The sequence below is a fragment of the Lepus europaeus genome, chromosome 8 (assembly GCF_033115175.1).
Source record: "Lepus europaeus isolate LE1 chromosome 8, mLepTim1.pri, whole genome shotgun sequence".
Classification (NCBI taxonomy): Eukaryota; Metazoa; Chordata; class Mammalia; order Lagomorpha; family Leporidae; genus Lepus; species Lepus europaeus.
This window is the reverse complement of record NC_084834.1, coordinates 98,580,408-98,589,276: the sequence shown is the minus strand read 5'-3', so window position 1 is coordinate 98,589,276 and position 8,869 is coordinate 98,580,408.

The following is an 8,869-nucleotide window of genomic DNA, read 5'->3' as shown; positions in this document are numbered from 1 at the left end:
ACAAGAAGGCTGGGAAGGAAGAGTCCTATCTCATTTAAACTTTGTTTTGGTAAAAGTGAGATACTCATTTAGTATAACCTATTACCATTGTTCAAGAAATCTGCTTGTAGTAAGAGATGAGATATGCCAGTTGGTGATTAGATGCTGATAGTTTTGACCCTAATGATTACAAAACAGTATAACCAGAGCCTCTAGGTAGGATTGGAATCTCAGGATTTGTAATTTGTTCACTAATTGACGATCTGAATGTAATTTAGGGTTGAAAATTCATTTAATTGCCTATCTTCATCTCTATGGGTGATTCTCTCTCTCTCCCTCTCCCTCTTCCTCTCTCTGTTTCTCTCCCTCTGTCTGTCTCTTTCTCTCTCTGTGTCTCACACACATACAGTAGTGTGTGTGTATTTACAATGTGTCTTTATTCTTTTTTAATTTTTTAAAAATTTTTGACAGGCAGAGTGGACAGTGAGAGAGAGAGAGAGAGAGAGAGAGAGAGAAAGGTCTTCCTTTACAGTTGGTTCACCCTCCAATGGCTGCTACGGCAGGCATGCTGTGGCTGGTGCATTGCGCTGATCCGAAGCTGGGAGCCAGGTGCTTCTCCTGATCTCCCATGCAGGTGCAGGGCCCAAGCACTTGGGCCATCCTCCACTGCACTCCCGGGCCACAGCAGAGAGCTGGCCTGGAAGAGGGGCAACCGGGACAGAATCTGGCGCCCCGACCAGAACTAGAACCTGGGGTGCTGGTGCCGCAAGGCGGAGGATTAGCCTATTGAGCCGCTGCGCCGCCCCACAATGTGTCTTTATTCTTAATAAATGAGTACTTTTGTGTATAAAGATAACTGGTGATCTTAGACAGAAAATATGTATTTTTGGCTCTTTAAAGTTTTAAGAAAACCAAATCTTTAATATCTGAAAAGCCAGTTTAATGAAACCTAGCTAGAATGTTAAATAAAATAAATTACATAAACAGAAACACATCAATTATTTCTGCATTATATTTATATGACACAAATCCTATCACTGATTTTTCCCTACTTAATAAAAAATGTTATGGTGCTCTTCTTTGTCCTCAGAGTATGCCCCAACTTGATCTCACTCCATGCTTCCAAGCTTTTTTCGCACCTCTTATGCTCTGTCCATGTGGGATTTCTCTTTATTCTCTACACAGCGGATGTCCTGCAATGTTCATGCCCTTCAACCTGTGTTTTCCCAATCAGAATGACCATATCTTTACTTCAAGGGTTGGTAAGCCCAGATCTCACCTCCTCCATGAAGCTCTTTTAACCACGCAGAGAAAATTAACAATGACTTTGATTCCCTTAACACTGCTAGGCTTTCAACTAAAGTTTTGTTTTTATGATTATGAATTAGATTATAATCTCTTCTAACTCTAAGGTTTAATTTGATATACCACATTCAGAGAATCAAGGGAATTTGAGTGGGAAAGGGCCTTAGGGATTATATAGAACAACATTCTCATTTCACCAGAAATAATTAAAATTTTAGGGGACTTGTCTAATGCACTATTTCTGGTTACTCATAGGGTCAAACTAGAAGTGTTATGGTAGGCAGAAAATCTCCCCCACACCCAAGTGATCCTTGTTCTACTCCACAGAACCTACACATGTGTCAGGTTACATGGCCAAGGGGAATTGAATTTATAGCTGGAATTATGGTTGTGAATTAGCTGGCTTTAAAACAGGGAGGTTATTCTGGATGATCTAGATGGGCCCCCTGTAGTTACAAGGGTCTTTTAAATGAGAAAGAGGAAGACAGAAGAGTGCCAGAGTGGTATTCAATGAGAAAGACTTGGCTGACCGCTGTGGCTTTGAAGATGGACAGGGCTCATGAACCAAGAAAAGTGGGCAACTTCTGGAAAAATAAAAAGGCAAGAAAATGGATTTTATCTCAGTAACTCCAAAAGGAATATAGTTCTCCCAACACTTTGATGCTCGCCCAGAAAGACCACAAGCTTTCTCCCGTGGTGCACGTTAATTAGCACAAAGCACTTTTTAAGGGTCTCAGTAGAAGCATATGTAGTTATCAGAGAGGTATTTGAAAATATAAAGGAAAGTTTTAACAAAGCATCTTCTGATCTCCACAAGAGAAACATAATAAATTTGTGTTTGTTAAGCACCTCTGTAGTAATTTGTTGAAAATAGCTATAAGAAACTAATATAAACATAAGTTCAAGGAAAGTTAAATTTGTAACTGAAAGCTTACTAAGAATTTAAATACTGTGATATTTTTATATTTTATTTTTACAAATCTTGGATTTATTCTGAATGTTTGTGAATTTTTTACATTCATTCATCCAGCAAATCTCTATTGAATGTGTGGCATTTGCTGTACCAGGCCTTATGGTGGATTGAATCGCATGCCCTGATGTTTTCACTCCTTCCTTGTTCATTTCCTTACTGCAGTCTCATTATGGCTGAATTATACTTTCTTTTTGTTTGACTTTGGTCTTGGTCATGTGACTTGCTTTGGCCAATTATGCACATATGGGCAGAAATGAATGTGTCACTTTAGAGACAAGGCTTAATAGCTCTCCCATGTTTCTGCTTCCCTCTTAGGGCTTTGGCATACCATTACTTTAAGAAGAAGCTTCTGCATGTCATCTCTTACTAGCCTGGACAACACACAGGATGGTTGAAACAATATCTAGCTGACCCACAGAACTGTGAGTAAAATAATATTGTTGTATACCTTTGGTATTATTGAGTTTGTTTCACAGCTTTATTATGACAGTAGTTGACTGATTCTGTCATGTAAGAAAATGATAAAAACACCCCTTTATAAGGGCCTTAATGGAAACATTCACAATATAAAAGAGGTGTTTCAAAGTGTAAATAAGAGTTGTATCAGAGCATCTGGCTCTTTGTGGGAGAGTCAAGGAAGGCTTCACAAATGAAGTGAGATTTGAGCTGATTCATAAGGATGACTATTAGGTTAATGCAGGGTGGGAGTGAATAGGTGGGAAAGGTTATGCAGGATATGTATAATATCTTTAAACCAATTTGGAGGAAGTTTAGTTTCAGCTGAAGACACTGGTAAATATGTAGATGTCCTTAGTGCACTCTGAGTTTGCTATTTTGGAGAATACTTTCTTCATAAGACTTGCAAGATAATATTTCTCAAGTTGTTTTCAAACAGATATCATGTTTCATATCTGAGATGATAATAACAAATATGGCATACCTCTGTAAGAGAACAAGATTGGAAAATACAAGAATTGAAATTAGGGCTAGTTTTATGAAGTTTATCATAGATAATTATAACTTGCTTCTTTCAAGGACAGGATCATTCCCTAGTCCCTCCTCTTATGCCCATTAATTACTACAAACTCGTGCATATTCCTCTGAGATTATTTATGTTTTTAATTCTTTCTTTTACTGATTTGAGAGACAGAGGATCATGGAATGGAAAATCTCTCATGTATTGGTTCACTCCTATAAAGCCTGCATCAGCCAGGACTGGATCAGGCTGAAGCCAGGAGCCCAAGACTCAATCCAGGTCTCTCACATGGGTGGCATAGACCCAAGTACATAAGCCATCACCAGCTGCCTTCATTGCTACATATTAGCAGGAATCTGGAATTGCAAGTAGAGCCTGAACTCCAATCCAGAGATTCCATGTGGAATATGGGAGTCCCAAGCAGCATTTTAACGTCTTGACCAAATGATTGGTCTTGAGATTGTCTTTTAAGGCAGTCTTGTTCTTTTCAGTTGAAGTCCTCCTAGCTGGCTTAAATTATCAAGTGGTCTTAATGAAGCATGAGAGTCAAAAACTGAGAAAATGTAATGTTAATAGGAAGATCATGACTTTGATGTGCAAACTATGGCATGAGTGATACTTATGAGAAAAAGCTATTTTTTTCCTCCATGTTTTGCTTTTTATTAAGGTCTGGGATATCATATATATATATATATATATATATATATATATACATCAGCCCCAGTAGGCCATTTTTCAAATGCACATGTTTAGCTAGAAGGGAAAGAGAAGATAGTGCTGAATTCTTTCCTTCTAGGAAGAACAGTCAGCAAAATTTTCTAAGTGATCATAATTTAGCAGTATCTCTGTCAAATAAAATCGATATATGTCATTATTTCAGCCGAGATTTTGAATTTGTTCATAAAAGCAATCTTGGGAATCTTGAAAAACACACAGTACAATATGTACTAATCTTCCTTTTATCATATCTGAAATTTCCGATTTTAATTCCTATGCAATATATTCTTAATACTTAAAAAATTAAAATCACATTATTAGGTTCTATGAAGCCTACAGGAAAACCTGCATACTCTTTCTGTATTGGAAATGGCAGCAATTCTAGCATAAACAGGGTTGGAGATGTTAATGAAGAGGGTTTTGCAAGTGTAACTAATATGATCTCATATTTAGACAATTCACAAATAAATACCATGGTTGGATTTAGATACCAGATGTCAAACCACATAGTCATGCAGATACAGTTGCTTGCCTCCCTATCATTGGTCGCCAGAAAGAAACAGATGGTTAAAAAGATATGTAGCTGAGGCTAGGCATGCAAATAGGAAACCACAGAGCAGAAATTCTGCCATTTAAGTAACAGTAATTTTCTAGTCTGAAAAACCTGGCTGTTTTATACCTCCACTTATGCACTTAAGCAGTTTAAATGTGAAACATAGCAAAAATAGTCCAAGCAAGGCTGGCATCTTGCAAATTTTGCAATGCATAATTGCATCTCAAAAATCTCGGAGGCAGACACATAGCAGTAAAAAGTAAACACTTGTATGTGGTTGAACACAATTATATGCTGGTTATTACCTAAGCTCATTATAGCTTCAAAAGGGGCTCTGTGAACTTGTGCTCTAACTAGCAGGTCAGGCAAAATGCAAATTAGTACCAAATTTGAAAGCAAGGGACTTAAAAAAACCCAGATACAATTTAGACTAGGAGTCTATAATTTGGCTTTTAAAAATAATCCTCAGGAAGAATCACCCTCATTACAATAATGGCTTGTTTATTCTGCACAACTTGTTTGCAATTACAGACCCTTTTTCAAAGCTGATTTCAACAGAAAATAAGAGCATGCAAAAAAAGGGAGAACTTTGTGGTTGGTTAGTTATAGTTAGATTGGATGCATGTATGTATTATAAAACCATTTATACTTTCCCTCTGAATATTTTAATTTCAGATTTCCATCACTGAAATCTTGTCTCAAATAGTCAGTTGTTCTAAAGAAATAATTATGATTGCATTTCTAATGAGTGCATGTAAGGAGCTTTGTTCAGGGTGTTTCCAATACAGCACTGGAATCCTCTGCATCTATTATGGTCAGGTGATGAAATGATGAGCTACAGCTGTTACAGAGCATGTCTCTGCTGGTGTTTAATTCATAGTAAATGCCTATTTTATTGCCAATGTTCTTTCTTATTCTTTTTTTTTCTTTGGGAATATTCATGGGTGCCTGCGATAAGGAGGCATTGATAATGGCTACAGATGCCAGGCCACCTGGGTTCAAATCTTGGCCAGATCCTTTCCTGCTTGTATGACCTTGGGCCTCTGTGCCTCAGTTCCCTTCTCTTTAAAATGAGGATGATTTTAATAACTCTCTCATAGGTTTGTTGTGAGGATCTAGCAAGTTTATAAGCCTAGAGATCTCAGAAGAGTATTTAACATATAGTAATATGCTGCCTATGATTACTATTTGTTACTCTCTGGGGACAGTGTGCTGAGCAAGATGGGATTGGTCCCTACCCTCATAAGATTCATGTTATAGGGGAGAGGAAGGAAGGTGTTAAGCAACTAATCAACTGCTCATTTATTCAGCTGCATTTGTGATAATTGCAATAGGGAAGTACAAAATGTAAAAACATTTATAAAATGAGGGATTGACCTACTCTGGGAAGGTTTTGGTTTCCAAGAGGAAGGGATATTTGAGCTCTGAAGGATGAGTAGGAGTTATTCAGGAGAATAGATGTTAGAAGAGTATTTAAGGAAATAACTTTCCATGCAGAAGCCAGAAGAGAAGTGGGAGATTTAAGGTAGAAAACTGCATAGAACTCACAATTAGAAACTCGGGAAAACAATTACAAAAACTATTTGATCAGAAATTGAATTTTCTTGTCACTAATTCTTTTTTTTTTCATTTTTTCTGAAGTATTTTATTTCAGCAATTTGGATGAGGAATTTTAGTACTATATCATGCATCTGTGTATTCTCTGTCTGCCACCACTGAAATGTAATCTGCATGAGGGAAAGATTCTCTCTGCTTTGCTATTACATTGTCAGAACCTGGAACAAGTCATCATACAGGGGACACTTGATTCATTTTGTGCATCCCATTAGACTCTCCAATCCTTTGCAAACCTGAAATACACCACTCATTGAAATCCTTATGTTTTCCATGGTGCAGATGCTCCCATTTTCTTGCTAGCATGTGACTTTAATGTTTTAGGAAGTCAAATTAAAACTTTAACTCAAAAATAAATAAAAGATGTCATTTGATATTGTATATGTATGTATATATATCAAATACATTTATTTGTATACACGTACACACAATTTTATATAAAATTCAAACTTTTTTTTTTTTACAAATTGGCTTTTTACCATGTGTAGAATTTCATATTCTGCTTTTTTCTTAGAATTTTTTGGTATGCTTTTTCTTGAGTTTCATGGTATTCTTTGAAAACAAGGTTTCAGACTATTTTAAAACATAATTAATGAATTTTTTAAATATTTATTTTATTTATTTGAAAGACAGAGTTACAGAGAGAGGTAGAGACACAGAGAGAGGTCTTCCATCCACTGGTTCACTTCCCAGATAGCCGCAACCTATCCAAAGCCAGGAACCAGGAGCTTCTTCCGGGTCTCCCATGAAGGTGCAGGCGCCCAAGGACTTGGGCCATCTTCCACGGCTTTCCCAGGCAACAGCAGAGAGCTGGATCGGAAGAGAAGCATCCAGGACTAGAACTGGCACCCATAAGGGGTGCTGCGCTTCAAGCCAGGGCGTCAACCCGCTGCACCACAGCGCCAACCTCAATGACTTTTCTTAGATTCATTTACTCAATGGATATTTAGATTGTTCTCTAATTTTTGCCTTAATAAGTAAAGCTTTTAAAAAAGATTTATTTATTTATTTGAAAGAGTTTCACAGAGGGAGAGGAAGAGGGAGAGGGAAAAGGAGAGGGAGGAGGAGAGGCAGGGGGAGAGAGAGGGGTCTTCCATCTACTCATTCTCTCTCCAATTGGCTGAAACGGCCAGAGCTGTTCCGATCTGAAGCCAGGAACCAAGAGTTTCTTCCAAGTCTCACATGTGGGTGCAGGGGCCATCTTCAACTGCTTTCCCAGGCCATAGCAGAAGCTGGGTTGGAAGTGGAGCATCCTGGACTTGAACCGTCGCCCATATAGGATGCTGGCACTGCAGGAGGCGGCTTTACCTGCTATGCTCTGGCCCCCATAAATAAAACTTTAAAACCATTTTCCTAGAATTCTTTGGGCAAGTTTTGTTGGAATGGATTCTCTGAAATGGAATTACTATATCAAGGACTAAAGACTTTTATTAAGAGACTTGCATGTGTAGGAAAATTACTTTACAGAAATACTACATCAAATTTATGAGCATTGAATGACATTGCTGATTTCAATATTTTTTCAACCATTTTGAGCATTGGTAACTAAAACATGTAATGTTTTTACATTGGTTTGTTGGAGCTCTTTTTGTATTAAAGGTAATAACCCTTTTTCTAGCATAAATGTGAATTTTTGTGTTTATTTTTCACTTTTTATATTGATGTTACTTACATTTTTGATGTTTTAAATTTTTATGTGGTTGCATCTATGAATAGTATTACTAGTATTGTTTAGTTTTTTCTCTTTCATTTTTTTTTTACTGAAATCCCCCTTGCCTACCCTCATTAAATATTCTATGTAAATATTCCACATGGGCCTTTCAGTTCTCTAAAATATTACCTTTAAGTTTAGGCTCAAATTTATGGACATAGAATTAGTTATAAATATTTAAAACACCTTCAATTAGCTCTTTAGTATATCTAGGAAAGTTTCTGATTGTGTATACTAGAAGCCTATTGAAGTAACTACTGTAACCTGTGGTCCCCTTTCTAAACACTTGTCCTCATTACATGTTAAAATATAATTATCCTGAGATGTATAGGTGGTTTGTACTCTTTCCTGAGTTTTATGGTGTTTGCCATAGCTGGCCTTTAGGTCTCTGGTTTTAGGTGAACATAAAGTGGAAATGTTTCCATTGAGTGTTATGTAAACATGCATAGAGCACAAATTATGTAGGATTAATATGTGAACCAGCAAATAACTAGATCTGCTGATTAATATATAGGATGGTTTCTAATAGATTTAGAATTGTATTCATTTACATACTGTATATATTAGTTGTCATATATAGAAAATATATATGTATGGATTTATTTATTTAAAAGGCAGAGTCACAGAGGGAGAGACAGAGAAAGAGATTTCTACCCACTGGTCTACTCTTCAAATGCATCAATGGCTGGGGCTTGGCCAGGCTGAAGCCAGGAGCCAGTAGCTTCATCTGGGCCTCCTATCCACATGGCAGGGGTCCAAGACTTAAGCCACAAATCCACTGCTTTCAAGGTGCATTAGCAGGGAGCTGAATCAGAAGTGGAGTGGAGCATCTAGGACTTGAACTGGTGCTCATGGGATGCCAGCATTGTAGCTGGCAGCCTAACCCACTGCACCATAACGAAGTTGTCAAGTATTTTTATTATAGTACTGTCCGTAAATGGTTGAAGACAAAACTCATTTCTGTTGTTGTTCAAGTTTTTATTAAATCTGTGCAATCATCTGGAACTCTCTTTAGTGGAGCCTTCTTCTTAGGTAAGTCAG